General features: G+C 37.5%; 1 long non-coding RNA gene across 3 annotated transcripts in view; it reads right to left on the bottom strand.

Moving 5' to 3' along the window:
• The window catches only part of LOC120093668 (uncharacterized), a 265,733-nt gene that overhangs the window by 60,025 nt on the left and 190,761 nt on the right, over positions 1–14,947 (bottom strand). Inside the window, exon 4 of one of the 3 annotated variants that reach the window (XR_010053408.1) lies at positions 8,296–8,317. The exons of the other annotated variants lie outside the window; for them this stretch is intronic. This is a non-coding gene — a long non-coding RNA (uncharacterized LOC120093668). Of the gene's footprint in view, positions 1–8,295; positions 8,318–14,947 lie in introns of those variants that run through there. 3 annotated transcript variants of the gene reach the window in all.

Below are 14,947 nucleotides of genomic sequence, written 5' to 3'. Positions count from 1 at the left end.
GAAGTGGATACAAATGGACCTTCTCAATGTTTCAGCCTCCAGGGTTCAATGTGAGGTTCATAAGAGGACTTTGAACATTAAATGACCTCATAAACCATTCGACCCAGTTAAGCAGCTGTGGAGCTCAATCAGCACACATCCCTAAAGGCAACGTGGTTCAGCAAGAGACAAGAAACGGGAGTGAGGGCTGCCTTAAAGGTCATCAGGGATCCGTGGTATGGAAAGCATATGCTAAGGATATTATCAGGCCCAGTGTCTTCCTGCTTTGTTCCTGCTCGGAAATGGAGCCTGGAAAGAGCAACCTGACCCAATCTTATATTTTTGGATGCAAGTCAGATCTGACAGCCATCTTGCTTTTACAGAAGACCACTTTTAATTGTAAGTAGCAATATGGCATATCGGAAGCTGATCAATCAGATGCAGCACTATGTTAATATGGAACAAGCCCTACCTGCATCTGACTAGATCCAAAGGACTGTGGGCTTAAACATCCATTTGCAGGAAGTAGGTTACTTCTTGAACCTATGCATCCATGCCTCAAATTTCTGTTCTAACTGTAGCCACTGGCTGCACTGGGTTGTTATAATTCCTATCTGCTCCTCCAAGAGAAGTTGTCAAGGAAGTAGCATGGTATTATAGAGGAAACCTACAACAAGGCTGGGAAAGGAAAGTGCTTCTAGTACCTAACTGCCATGCTACTTTGGTCAATGACTTCAATACAGTATGATACTGTATACACAGGACCAGTTTCACTCTGGAGATTACAGTACTATATCAAAATTAGCATACAGTGAAAAAATAATTATATACTCTGTTAAAAAATACTTTTTAATGTATAATGATTTTTCACTGATGCATGTTAATTTTATAAAACTGAGTTTCATTAAGGCATTTCCACACACCTATCCATCTAATGCATTTCCATCTCTCCTGTCTCATTTATCTTCCTCACTTATACATGGTCTCCTTCATCATGACCTCTTTCCTTTTCCTTACTATTTTCCCACTGCTTTCAACTATTCTATAGATTATATAAATAAGGAAAGATGTGCGATATTACTTTGTGACACTGTTTTATTTGACTTAATATGCTGTTACTCCATTCTAGTTTCTTGCAAACATGACTTCATTCCTTTCTAAGGCTGACTGATACTATGTTGCAAGCAATATGTTCAGCATATTTCTTTATCCACTCATTTGATGGGTCCCTGCGGTAACAACCTGACTGTTGTGAACAGTACCGTTGCAAACAGTGGTGTGGGGATCTTTATACTGATTTTTTTCTTCAGATACTGGTAGGTAACATGGCATCTCTATTTGCATGTGTTCTCCAGTCTTAGTTTCTTAAGCCAGCATATGAAGAGATGTATCCCATGATGACATTTTCATATGTGTGACGTCAATGCCCTTTGTTTTCATTTATTTCTTGCCATGCTTTCAAGTTATTTCTCTGGCCTCTCTTCTGCTCCATTTTCATATTATTCTGTAGCACTTTTTTGAGTTGTTCCTGAGCATTCTCTCTGCTGACTTCTGTAGTGACGCCAGTATTGTTTACTTGCCCCAGTCCTCGCCATCCTTTTCTGTTATTTGTTTTCTTAGCCCAGATGAGGTGAAATGTCAGTTTTGATTTCCACTTCCTACATCTTGCTCCCTTTCCACTCTTGAGTTGGTAGTCTTTTCTTTAAGAATTCTTCTCCAAGATAGCAGAGATGTGCTCACATTTTATAGACTTTCTATATGGTTTCAATCTACTTATTGTTGTTATCAGTGTTTCCCACACCTTTGGGTTCAATGTGATGGTCAACTGTTGCTATTATTTTTTTGGTCTATTAGTATACTCTTCCAAAAGCTGTTCCTTATTCCTACATCTTGAAGTCCTTCCCTCTTACAAATGTAAAGGCTAAAGTCTTATGACAAGGTCTTTCACTTAAGATCTATTTCATGAATGCAGTGGGGTAAAAAATAGTGTAAATATAGTATCCATATATGAAATTCTGAAAACCATAAGTTTAAAATATAAAAGCTCTTTAATCTTTTTCCATTGTTGTTTTGTACAAGAATTTAATTTTATTCTTCTATATGTGGATATCCTTTTCTCCCAGAATATGTTAAAGAGGATCTCTTTTCTCTAATGTGTGCCCTTGTAAAGAATCAGATGATTATAGTAGTGTGGCTGTATTTCCTACTCTTCTATTTTTTTCTCTACTGGTATATGACTTTTGTTTTCATATGCATAGCATGTGTTTCTGTTGTTGTCATAGCTGATAGGTTGGTTGGTTTCACTATGGCTCTACAATCTTGTGAAGTTGTATACTCTGATATTTCTGGCACTGCTTTTTTCCCCCACAAGTGTTTTGACTTCATGTGGTCTTTTATGTTTCCATATGAATTTTTAAGATTGTTTTTCTGGTTAATGAAAAATGCCAATGGAAACACTGCAGTGGAATTTTGATAGGGACTGTTTTAAGTTGGTTAGACACTTAGTAATGTGGTCATTTGCACGGTATTGATTCTACCAATCCCTGAACATGAGATACCTTCCCACTTCCTGTATCTTCTTCATTTTTCTTCTTCACTTCCTTTCTTCCCTTTGCACCCCTCATATACCCATTCTTGCTTCCATTACAGTATGTGGCCTATATTTCAACAATTTTGTTGCATACATGTCGGTATATACATATCCCCTTCTTCTGACTACTGCTTCTGAGGAGATTCATCCCATTGACCTTTCTTTACTCTTCTGAAGGGTCTTTATTTCCAAAGTTCTTTATAAATTTATCTGTGCCTCATCATGGATATGAGACTTACATCATATGAGACTTACCATCTTCTGATTTCCATGACTGTTAATGATGCCAATACCTTATCTTCTTGCTGACTGTAGCATTTCTTCCACTTCCTTCTCAGAGGTGGTACTGCCTAGGATTCCCAGCCTAGTGCCAGCACTTGGCGCACTATATTTATGGGATTCACTTATTTTTGTGGAAATTGCAATCTGTCCTGTCAAAGATATTATTCAATTTAGCATCAAGGGTCACACAACCATATTTTCGGAGGGAAAAGAAATGATTTGAGAAATAAGATAGAGAAATTATATACAATAAATAACAATTTATGACGATCTGACAACAGGGTCCTTCTCTTGCTTTCTAAGTTGAAGTATCAGGTTTTTAAAATTACTATCCAGTCTATCATATTTTGATGCCTTTTATAAAGGGTAATAAAATGGATTACCAGGAAAAATTAAATTGAAAAGATATCAAAATTCAAACTCAAATTATATTACTAGATTCAATAGAAACATGGTTAACTCAAAATACAATACTTCCAAACCACTTTCAGTTTGTGTAAGGAACTGTAAAGAAACAGCTGCTTGCAACTACCCTTCTGGGCTGGACTTAGAGAAACACTATAGCATTGTTTGTACAGCAGTTTCAGGATCACCAGAAAGGCTGGATTACATCCATCCTACAGGTGAAATGTGGGACAATGGATGTAGAAAAAATTATTGGAGACCAAGTGTTTGCTATCACTCAATATCAAAGGCAAATATTGGTGGTTCTCCCTCAATTCTTTGTTCTTCAGAGGGGAAAAAAAGCAAAACTAGACATCACTTCTAATAACAAGGGATCTTATCTGGGCAAAGTCAGAAGCCAATACCTCAAATGCTTCAAAGTCCTTAACAGAAAAATAAGATTCATTATCTATGACTTTTATGAAAAATTTTTGAAAATTTTACACCTATATACATACATTGTATCTCGGTCATTTTTTTCATGACTTCAAATAACCCTATTTGCAAAATGGGGTACAGGGCTAAACAACTGAGGAATATCAAATGGCAAAGAAGCACCTAAAGAAATGTTCAACATCCTTAGTCATTAGAGAAATGCAAATCAAAATAGCCCTGAGGTATCACCTCATACTAAGATCAAAAACTCAGGTGACAGCAGATACTGGCAAGGATGTGAAGAAATAGGAAAACTTCTCCATTGTTCGTGGGATTACAAGCTGGTACAACCACTCTGGAAATCAGTCCGGTGGTTCCTTAGAAAATTGAATATAGTACTACCTGAGGACCCAGATATACCACTCCTGGAAGTATTATCTAAAAGGTGCTCCAACATATAACAAGGACATATGTTCCACTATGGTCATAGGAGAGTGTTACTTATAATAGACAGAACCTGGAAAGAATTCAATTGTCTTTCAACAGAGGAATGGATACAGAAAATGTGGCACAATTACACAACAGATTACTACTCAGCTATTAAAAACCATGATTTCATGAAATTCTTAGGCAAGTGAATGGAACTGAATCTTCCTTTAAAGAAGAATCTCAATTTTGCCTATGGTGTGTTCTATAGCACACGTCTCTATTGCCTACTTACACTGACAAAGATCATATCTGCTTATTCATTTATTTATCTCCAATATCAGAAATACTGGTGAGTACTGAGGTGCTCAGTAAACCCCTGGTACAATGAATTAAATTGGCAAAAGCACCAAGGTGGAACCTTTTGGATTATGTGCACTCATAGACCTTGTGTGCATGCTGATATGATGGAGGACATGTATACCATTCTTCTTCCCTTTTATAACCTTGGCTGTGAAGGAAATAAAATAGCACTCAATATTCATATGATCATTGTCATAGGAATGAAAGATCCCAAGACCTATAAAGCTTAATACCCAATTAACATCAGGCCTTCCTCTAGCTCTAGGCTCATTATTCTACAGTTTCTCTGTCTAGACAGGTACCTCAACTTTGACCTATAGAGGTAATGAGAGCACAAAAGAAAAGTTGCAGAGAAGAAAAGAAATCATAATCATGGTAAATTTAAAAATCAAAATGCAGCAGTCTCTTACTGACTTGTCACTCAGAGGACATAGAAAATACCTCAACTCGTGTCTTCAGAATTGAAGTGTAGACAGGGCTGAGCACCTCCATGTGTTACATGGAACTCTTAATAATAATGATTTTTAGTCATAAGGGAAATGCAAATCAAAACAACCCTGAGATTTCACCTCACACCAGTGAGAATGGCTAAGATCAAAAACTCAGGTGACAGCAAATGCTGGCGAGGATGTGGAGAAAGAGGAACACTCCTCCATTGTTGGTGGGATTGCAGACTGGTACAACCATTCTGGAAATCAGTCTGGAGGTTCCTCAGAAAATTGGACATTGAACTGCCTGAGGATCCAGCTATATCTCTCTTGGGCATATACCCAAAAGATGCCCCAACATATAAAAAAGACACATGCTCCACTATGTTCATAGCAGCCTTATTTATTATAGCCAGAAGCTGGAAAGAACCCAGATGCCCTTCAACAGAGGAATGGATACAGAAAATGTGGTACATCTACACAATAGAATATTACTCACCTATCAAAAACAATGACTTTAGGAAATTCATAGGCAAATGGATGGAACTGGAAAATATCATCCTGAGTGAGGTAACCCAATCACAGAAAAACACACATGGTATGCACTCATTTATAAGTGGCTATTAGCCCAAATGCTTGAATTACCCTAGATGCATAGAACCACATGAAACTCAAGACGGATGATCAAAATCTGAATGCTTCACTCCTTCTTTAAAAGGGGAACAAGAATACCCTTGGCAGGGAATAGAGAGGCAAAGATTAAAACAGACACAGAAGGAACACCCATTCAGAGCCTGCCCCACATGTGGCCCATACATATACAGCCACCCAATTAGACAAGATGGATAAAGCAAAGAAGTGCAGGCAGACAGGAGCCAGATTTAGATCTCTCCCGAGAGACACAGCCAGAATACAGCAAATACAGAGGCGAATGCCAGCAGCAAACCACTGAACTGAGAGCAGGACCCCCGTTGAAGGAATCAGAGAAAGAACTGGAAGAGCTTGAAGGAGCTCAAGATCCCTTATGAACAACAATGCCAAGCAACCAGAGCTTCCAGGGACTAAGCCACTACCTAAAGACTATACATGGACTGACCCTGGACTCTGACCTCATAGGTAGCCTTGAATATCCTAGTAAGATCACCAGTGTAAGGGGAAGCCTGGGGTCCTGCTAAGACTGAACCCCAGTGGACGTGATTGTTGGGGGGAGGGCAGCAATGGGGGGAGGGTAGGGAGGGGAACACCCATAAAGAAGGGGAAGGGGAGGGATTGGGGGATGTTGGCCCGGAAACCGGGAAAGGGAATAACACTTGAAATGTAAATAAGAAATACTCAAGTTAATAATAAAAAAAAATAATGATTTTATATCCAAGTAGTATAGGAACAAAAACTATAAAAGGCTTGTCTCTTCTACTTGGATCCTTGCAAAATATGGTATGTTCATATAAAAGCATTAAATACCCGTCTGTCCAAGCAAGTGTTTGTTAACTCCATGTAAATTTTCTGCTACTCCCTTAGTCTAAGGATGCAGGACATATATGACAAGGAGCCAAGACACTTATGGTAGTGATTTTGGATTGGTGAAAGGGCACAAGGAATGGAAGTCTGAGGGCGAGTAACTCCTATGTTGCCTAAGAGAAGAGGAATGAAGGCACAGCTGTTCAATGAGGATGATATCCGGAAAACAAATCTGATTTTAGTGGACCCTTTTGGCTTTTAAGATTTCCCAGGGCCTAGAGAGATGGCTCAGCAGTTAAGAGCACTAACTACTCTTTGAGAGGTGCTGAGTTTAAATCCCAGCAACCACATAGGGGCTCACAACTATCTGTTATGAGATCTCATGCTCTCGTCTGGTATGTCTGAAGACAGCTACAGTGTACTTGTATATAATAAATAAATCTTAAAGAAAAAAAAAAGATTTCCCATGACTTCCCTAAAATGGCAAAGGGCTTACTCAAGAACTTCCTTGCAAGGTCCTGGCCAATGAACTATGCTACAAGCCAGTTGTCAGATTTAATTGTCTCTTCTATGCCAAAAGCATATTAAAAACTGTTGTGAATAGCAAAGTCAAGACTCAGGTAAAATATTCAAAATAGTAACAATACAGTGACTTGGTACTCAAAATGCCTTCAATCACATATTCCCCTGACCTTCTCAGTAGCTATGTCAGATATTTGAATAACTAGCTTGTCTTTTTACATGGCAAAGTGGAGGTTCAGTAGCTCAATATCTGGTCAGGATGGCATGTCTCTGACATGGTAATGTCACATTTTGTTCCAGAGTGTCATTCTCCAGGGTCTGTGCCAATAGCCCCTATGCAATGCTATCTCTTGGTAAATGGTGTCTCTTTCAGCCTGTCACTACAAGAGAGCAAGGATGCCATGTTCTAACTGTTGGCTCTGTAATTCTGTCTGTCATAACATAGTTGTTTATTCCACTAAAAGAAAATTTTGCATAATACGCCTTCTAGGGGTCCAGTCCTGACTCTTCACTTACTCCTGCTGAAGCAAACTAACACTGATAATAAAATTGGAATCAATATAGCACTTGCTAGAATTTCTTCAGCACTTCATCCTTCTTTGAGAGTTGTTTACATGCTAATCGTGTTCTCTTCCCCACCTCGGCATCACAATGAGAGTTTCTATTTTTGAATTTTATTGTGCATTGCAGTTTTGAGAAATTCTTACTCCAGCTTGAATCTAACATTGGCTGCATTTCAAAGGCGCTTGGACCTCCTTCTAGTGAATCTAGCTTTACTCACCTTCTTGGCACAGCCGTGTGCCTTTCCCAGAGAGGAAAGCAGACTCTGCACCCACTCCTTCAAAACAATTAGATGTGAACAAAGTTGGCTAGAAATAAAACAAATTTCTAATATGATCCTTGTCTAGTGAAATTAACTCAAACGATTATCTTCAGACTTCTTTTTAACTCCAAAATTGGAAATGCAACTCACTACTTCTTGGCCATAAAATCACTGTGGAGTTTACAATAAATATGGCTATGTGTCGTGCTCTCATGCACGTTTCGCCCATGTCTTTAACAACCTTTCTAACTTGTATAAGGAGCAATGCACACACTCTACAGCAGCTGGAAAGTTTCCCAATTCCAACACATATGCTTAAAAGGGTACTTGGAGCACAAGTTTACTTTTAATACCCCTACTCATTCTTTTTCTTCAAATTGGCTTTGTATAAATAAAGCTCTGTTTTGATTTTTCATGTCTAAAGTCATATATATAAATGTTAATATCATATATGTTAAGAAGTACCATGTGATACTTCTTTTCTTTCTTGCTTGCTTTTTAATTGAAAATAGATTCATCTCTCATATAATACATCCCAACCACAGTTTCCACTCCCTCACCTTCCCAGTCATTTTTCATTATAAGTTTGTTATATTGATATACTCACCCAGCAGATCTATCCAGGTTCTGAAAATCAAAGCACATTATTCCAGAGTTATATGACACGTCTCAGCCTTTTTTGATTCAATGCACTATGATTTTTTCTACTACCTTACTTTGCTACTCTTTTGAAACTTTGTGTGAGGTTCTAATTAAATAAAATATCACATGATAATGAGTAATTATTTCATGCCAGGTATCAAAGAGAAGGGCTTACATTACTAACTTCCTGACCTTGGTTCAGAAGAGTTTCTATGATAATTGCTGTTTTTCCAAATGACATAACTCAAGGTCAAGAAAGAGACTTATTTGTTCAAGAACTTAGAGGCAAAATTAGCCAAGAATTTAGGATTTTCAGAAAATTTCTATATCCAGACACTATTCAAAGAAAAGTAGATACAGCAAAGTTGAAAGCAGGCCAAACACTTCCTGGGGATGGTGCTATAATGAGTGGAGACAGAGCCTGGACCATGAATGGAATCAAATGAATGGAAAATATGAGGTGTCTAGTTAGTTCTCTAATTCCTAGGTATGGTTCCTTCTCCCTTCTGTAAGGTCAGGATGCCTGTGAGTTGCTGAGAATGTTTTTCCTCTGATATAATTACAAACTTTGCACTCAAGTTGGAATAAATGACAAACTAGCAAACTTTGTTTATGTCAAGTCTATATCTTGGAAAGATGACTTGTGGCCACATCATGAGTACCTTTAAAAATTAGGTAAGAAGACCAGGAAGACAGCTCAGATGGTAAAAGTTTTTGCCTCCAAGTCTGACAACTTGATCCCATCCTTGCATCTTATATAATAGAAGGAAAGAACCAACTTCCACAAGTTTCCTCTGAGTTACACAAGTGCAATGACTTCATGCATACACATGTTTTAATGCAGTTGTGAGCATGTACACACAAACACATTCACACATAAACATATACTCACATATGTACAATAAATGTAATTTTTTATTTTAAAACTGTGTTTGTAATTGAATTTTGTTTGTAATAGAATTACATCACCTCTCCATTTTCTTCTCTCGCAGCTACTATCCCTTGAACACCTCCCATGTTTCCTCTATTCACAAGCCAATAGCCTTTATTATTATTATTATTATTATTATTAATTGTTACATATTCATAAATGTCTATGCATTTAAGTATTCATACATATACACATATACACACATACATAGAAAAATGCACATGACCATACACATACATCATGGACATATACACCTACATGTACACAAACAAATAGATGATTGCATTTTTATTACACACACACACACACACACACACACATATATATATATATATATATATGCATAATTTCAGGACTTAACTACTGTGCTTTGGACAACCAATCAGGGACCTCTTTCCTAGAAGAAGGTAATTTTCTCTCTCCCCTAAATCTTGTCCTTATACCCACAGACATATGTAGCTACTCAGCTTCCTTCAAAAACCTCCTTTTTAAAGCAAATGGAAAGCACCACAGAAAACCACACTGGATACAGCAGAGAAATCAACAGACTGGGGTGCACAAGACCAGTGAATATGGCCCTAACAAGGCTACTGGATCTGTGGCTCAGGGAACATTGCAGCAAAGGAGGGAGAAAGAGATTAGGAAGCCATAATACCAAAAAGTCCACTGTGAAAGTGTCTCTCCTAAATATGTCTGCATGAAAAACAGAACAATGGTGACATCTTTGAGTATCTTAATGTCAAAGGTGGAATATTTTATGGGACTCTATGCCTAGATAATTAATTATAAGTAACTGTTTTTTTTTTAAACCAAGGCTGGAGAAACAGTTCAGTGGTGAAAAGTGCGTAGTGTTCTTTCACGGGACCTTAGTTTAGTTCTCAGCATGTCCTACATAGCTCACAACCACCTTAATTCTAGTTCCAAGCATAGCTGACAACTCTCTATTCATGTGCAAATATCAACACACACACACATACACACATAGACACACACAGACACACACATTATTTAAAGCAATAGAAATGAGCCTTGAAATAAGCTAAAGCCATGTATAGTGAAACACAATCCTCACAACACTCAGGAGGTAGGAACGGGCAGGTCTTTGTGGATTCCTGGCCAAACTGTTCCACCGAGTGTGTTACAGGGCAGCTGGCGCCATGTAAAAAATATTCTATCTCAAAATTAAAATAAAAGAGGAAGGAAGGAAGGAAGGAAGGAAGGAAGGAAGGAAGGGAGGAAGGAAGGAAGGAAGGAGGTTTTGTATAGGTAAAATATTTTCTTTGGAAAGTGAATTGTCTAAAAAAGAAGACATAAATTTTTTTCTTTTTTTCTTTTTTCATCTTTATTAATTTGGGTATTTCTTATTTACATTTCGATTGTTATTCCCCTTCCCAGTTTCCAGGCCAACATCCCCCAACCCCTCTCTCTCCCCTTCTATATGGGCTTCCCCTCCCCATCCTCCCCCCATTACCACCCTCCCCTCAACAATCACATTCACTGGGGTTCAGTCTTGACAGGACCAAGGGCTTCCCCTTCCACTGGTGCTCTTACTAGGCTATTTATTGCTACCTATGATAAAAAAAATGGGCAAAGGCTTTAAGTGGAATGTTTAGAATAACATATAGGGGTTCACATGTAAGGCCCTTAAAAGCTAGTGTAATAGAGATCAGGGTCCACTATGCAGAAGGTATTCAAAGTTCTTAGAATTGATTACTTTAGGAAAAAAAAGGATGGTGAGCACAGTTCAATAAGGGGAGATTTGTACTAAGCTGATGAAGTCTAAGCTTCAGGATACCTTAGATTTGAAAAACCTCTCTTATCACCAAGCGGTGAAGGACTCTCCTGGTGTGAACAGCCATTGGCACTCAAAGAGCATTTGAGATGAGACATTTCAATGGAAAAAATCAAAAATAAAAATTTAAAAAAAGAACATTATTAGAAATGACCCATGCCCAGCAGAAAGCTATGGACTTTTATATCACATTTTTCTGAAACACTAATAAAATACCAAAAAAATTCAAATTCTGACAATTCAATGATATAGATACTGTTATTTCTTATTTTTCTTCATACAAAAAGAGTAAGAAAAATGTGGCTGTGATATTTGCCAGGGGTTTAAAATTTTAATTAATTTATTTTTATTGATGTCCTCATTCTAAATATTTATTTTGGTGTAGATTTATATACATATATAATTCTAAATTACTTTCTATTAGTTGGTAATGCTTCAGGCTCCATAAAAGCCTGAAGTAAATTAGGAAGGTAAATCAGCATAAAGGCTTGTCTTATCAAATACACCTTCTCTTGACCATGGTGAATGATCTTTCCCATGTGCTTTTCTGTATCTATGGAGGATGTTGACAATTATTTCAGGGATTCTAGCCCATGGTTTCCTTTTCCTGCAATGCTTTTCCATGGTTTCTATAACAAAGCAGTAGCAACAATTTTGGAAATAGCACCCCTCCTCTATTTTTGAAAGAATCTGGGAATAATTGACTTTATGTCTTTAAGTACATGGTAGAATTCAAACACAAAATCATCAAGTCTTGAATAGTTGGATAGTTTAACATATAAATGTCAATAAAGCTGTTATTCCATTTTAATAGAATGAGAATATATATGTACATGCACATACATACACACACACATACACACACACACACACACACACACACACACACACACACACATATATATGGGTCCTGAAACCATACAAGTAATAGAGAAAACATTAGGAATAGTTTCCCGCTAATAGTTTATGCAAAGAGTTTTTTGCATATAACTATAAAAATGCTGACAACAAAACCAAAGATAAACAAATAGGGTTACATTAACTCGAAAGCTTACATGAACCAGAAGAAACAATTAATATAATAAAAGTCAACTAAATAATGAAAGAGATATTGCAAAACATGCAAAGGAGGAGTTAATAGGTAAGCTATACAAAGAACAATTCAATAGCAGAGAAACAAATTTGCTTGATGAAAACAGGCAACATTTCAATGGAGACTTCTTAACAGATGAAAGTAAATGGTCAATGGGAATATGAAATAATGTTTAGCATTTGTAATTATGAAGGAAGTTTTAATTAAAACTAAAATGAAAGGAATTTCAAATTAACAGGAAACAAGCACAGACCTGAAAAGTTGAAAGTTGAAAGTTGTCAAGGCAACATTCGTTCTTTTCTTAAAGAATAAGGTCCTTAAGGAGCTTGTCAAGGGATATACATATCAATTAGACATAAAACACTCATGCCTTTTATTTAAATAAAGATTTCTTATGTGTATACTTTTGTTAAAGTTGTTGTTTTTATTTTCTGAACAAGACTTTAAGTTTCTCAGGCTGGCTACAAGCTTACCTATTACTTATGATGGCATTGATCTTCTGATCCTCAGGTTTCTACCCTCCAAGAGCTGGGATAATGGAGATGTGCTACCATGCTTAGCATTCTGTAGTGCTGAGGATTTAACCTAGGGCACTATTCATGCTAGACAAGCCCTCTATCAACTGAGCTGTATTCTCGGCTCTCATTGTTACTGGAATTGTTTACTTTTGGGCAAAGAGATTGGGGGGAAATATACATAGGCAAAGTAGTACATTAATTATTTTCCTTATTGTTCTGTGACATTATTTCCAGTCAGAAGTAATATGTGTAAAGAATGCATTGTTTTGGCTCACAATTAAAGAAGTTTCAGCTCATGGTGATGGAAGATGCTTGGTAGCTGGAACTCCATCTATAGCATCCAGAACTTGTGAAGGAGCCTGCTGCATATCCATGGATTGGGAAGCAGAGAACTTGGGACAAAATCAGAGCAAGGCTGTTACTTGGAAAGCCTGTCTCCAAGCAACCTACTTCTTCAAGCTAGGTTGTACTGTAAAAGATTTCACAGCCTCTCAAAACAGCAGTACTAACTGGAGACCAAAAGTTCAAAGGCATGAATCTATACAACTCACATGTCAAAGCAGCTAAGAGACAGTTCATGTTGGAGCAAAATTTGAGTGATCATAGCCCAGGCACAAAGACTTAGGTTAGCCCATATTCTATTTCTCCACTTAAGAGTTAGGTGAAATTTTATCATAATTGAACAAAAAGTCATAAACCAAGACACTTTGCAATAAAGTGGTGGAAATTGTTAATAGTGTTTTTCTCTTGGTGATGCAAATATAGGCCAGATCAAATTAAAATTAAAATCAGGTAAATGCAGGTTTATTAGGCGCTACTCCCAGGTGGGTTCACCGGTCCTAATCAGTGGGACCAAGGAAGTTGCATCCCCAGGCTAAAGCAAGGAATTTATAGACCTTAGGTGAGGGGTGATGACATATCAGCTATAAGCTAGGATTGTGCCCATATATGGTCAGAGCTGAGAATTTAGACTGGGATTTGGATGGCTGGCAACATCAAAGGAAGAGTTTTCCAGGAATGTGGAACAAGGGTTCCAACCAATTTTGAGTAGGAAGACTATAGTAAGGCAGAAAATCTTAGTTACACATGTCAGATTCTCTTAGCCTTTTGTTTTTAGAACCTGCGGTTTCCTTAAGTTAGCCATCTCAAAAGTTTTTAATTAACCTTTTAGATTATAGGATATTAGTGTAGACAGAGAGTTGGGAAAAATGGATATTTCAGGTGTCTAAGATATTATAATTAGGCTCAGGGCCTGCATCATTTTATCTCTCCATAATGGTTTCAATTCTAAATAGTTTATTAGTTCTGTAGAAGGTTCAGTTGAAGATTCAATTTCTTCCTGGCAACTTTTGTTTCCTGGGGAGATATTTCACATTAGAGTCAAAATATTCTTCTCTAGGCTCATATATACTAATGGGCACCTCAAAATGCTAATTGCATCCTATCCAATTTCAAACCTTCACCTTCTCTTGATAGTGTCAACTGTTCAAATGTTGAAAGCCCAAAAATTTCTTAAAACACAATCTTTTAACTGTGAGCCACTATAAAATGAATTGTGATTTGATATGCCAATATATATCAGTGCCCAGTAAACATTTTGATTCCAGTAGGAAGGAACTGCAGCATAACCAGGGGAGGCTGGGCTAAAGCAATAACAAATCCAACAGGGAAAACATGTTCACCATCCAGGGGATAAGAGCATCTTCCCTACTTCACTGGGTTGGAGTTGTCCCATTGCCTAAGCACATGCTGGCCCTACTCAGTGTCTTTACCTTTCTTTGGCAAATACTGTGTAGCAACTTCCTCTCTGATTAAAAATTTCTGTTAAAGAGAAAGGTTTGTTGAGACACAGGATGTCAGAAAGTAGTTGGAACAAAATGATGTTTTAGGGGAGGTGAGAAATTCCATCCTGTCTGGAGTCTCATAAAGCTTAGGAAGTAAACAACTCAAGGGCCTCAGGAAGTTCCTAAACTAATCAGATACACTAGGCTCCTCCCCCTCTGAGCATAAGTAAGCTGTAAGGGATGCTAAGAGATACTTTTTTCAGAGAAGCTGAACTGCCTAAAGGAGGTATGGACCAGCCAAGCTTACTGGAAAAATAATCCTAACAGAGCTTCCAAAAAGAAGCAGAAATCAGTCAAGCCACCTCAAACAAGCGTAGATCAGCTGAGCTACCTAGACAAGAAGCTATGAACTGCCTGACACTGCACAACATGTTGAACATTCTTGAAGTTGTGTAATGTGCTCCATATGTACAGATGTCATTAACTGTCAACTTGCT

Source organism: Rattus norvegicus, chromosome 7 (assembly GCF_036323735.1).
Source record: "Rattus norvegicus strain BN/NHsdMcwi chromosome 7, GRCr8, whole genome shotgun sequence".
NCBI lineage: Eukaryota > Metazoa > Chordata > Mammalia > Rodentia > Muridae > Rattus > Rattus norvegicus.
Note: the sequence above shows the minus strand (reverse complement) of the source record. Positions and strands in the feature narration are given on the sequence as shown.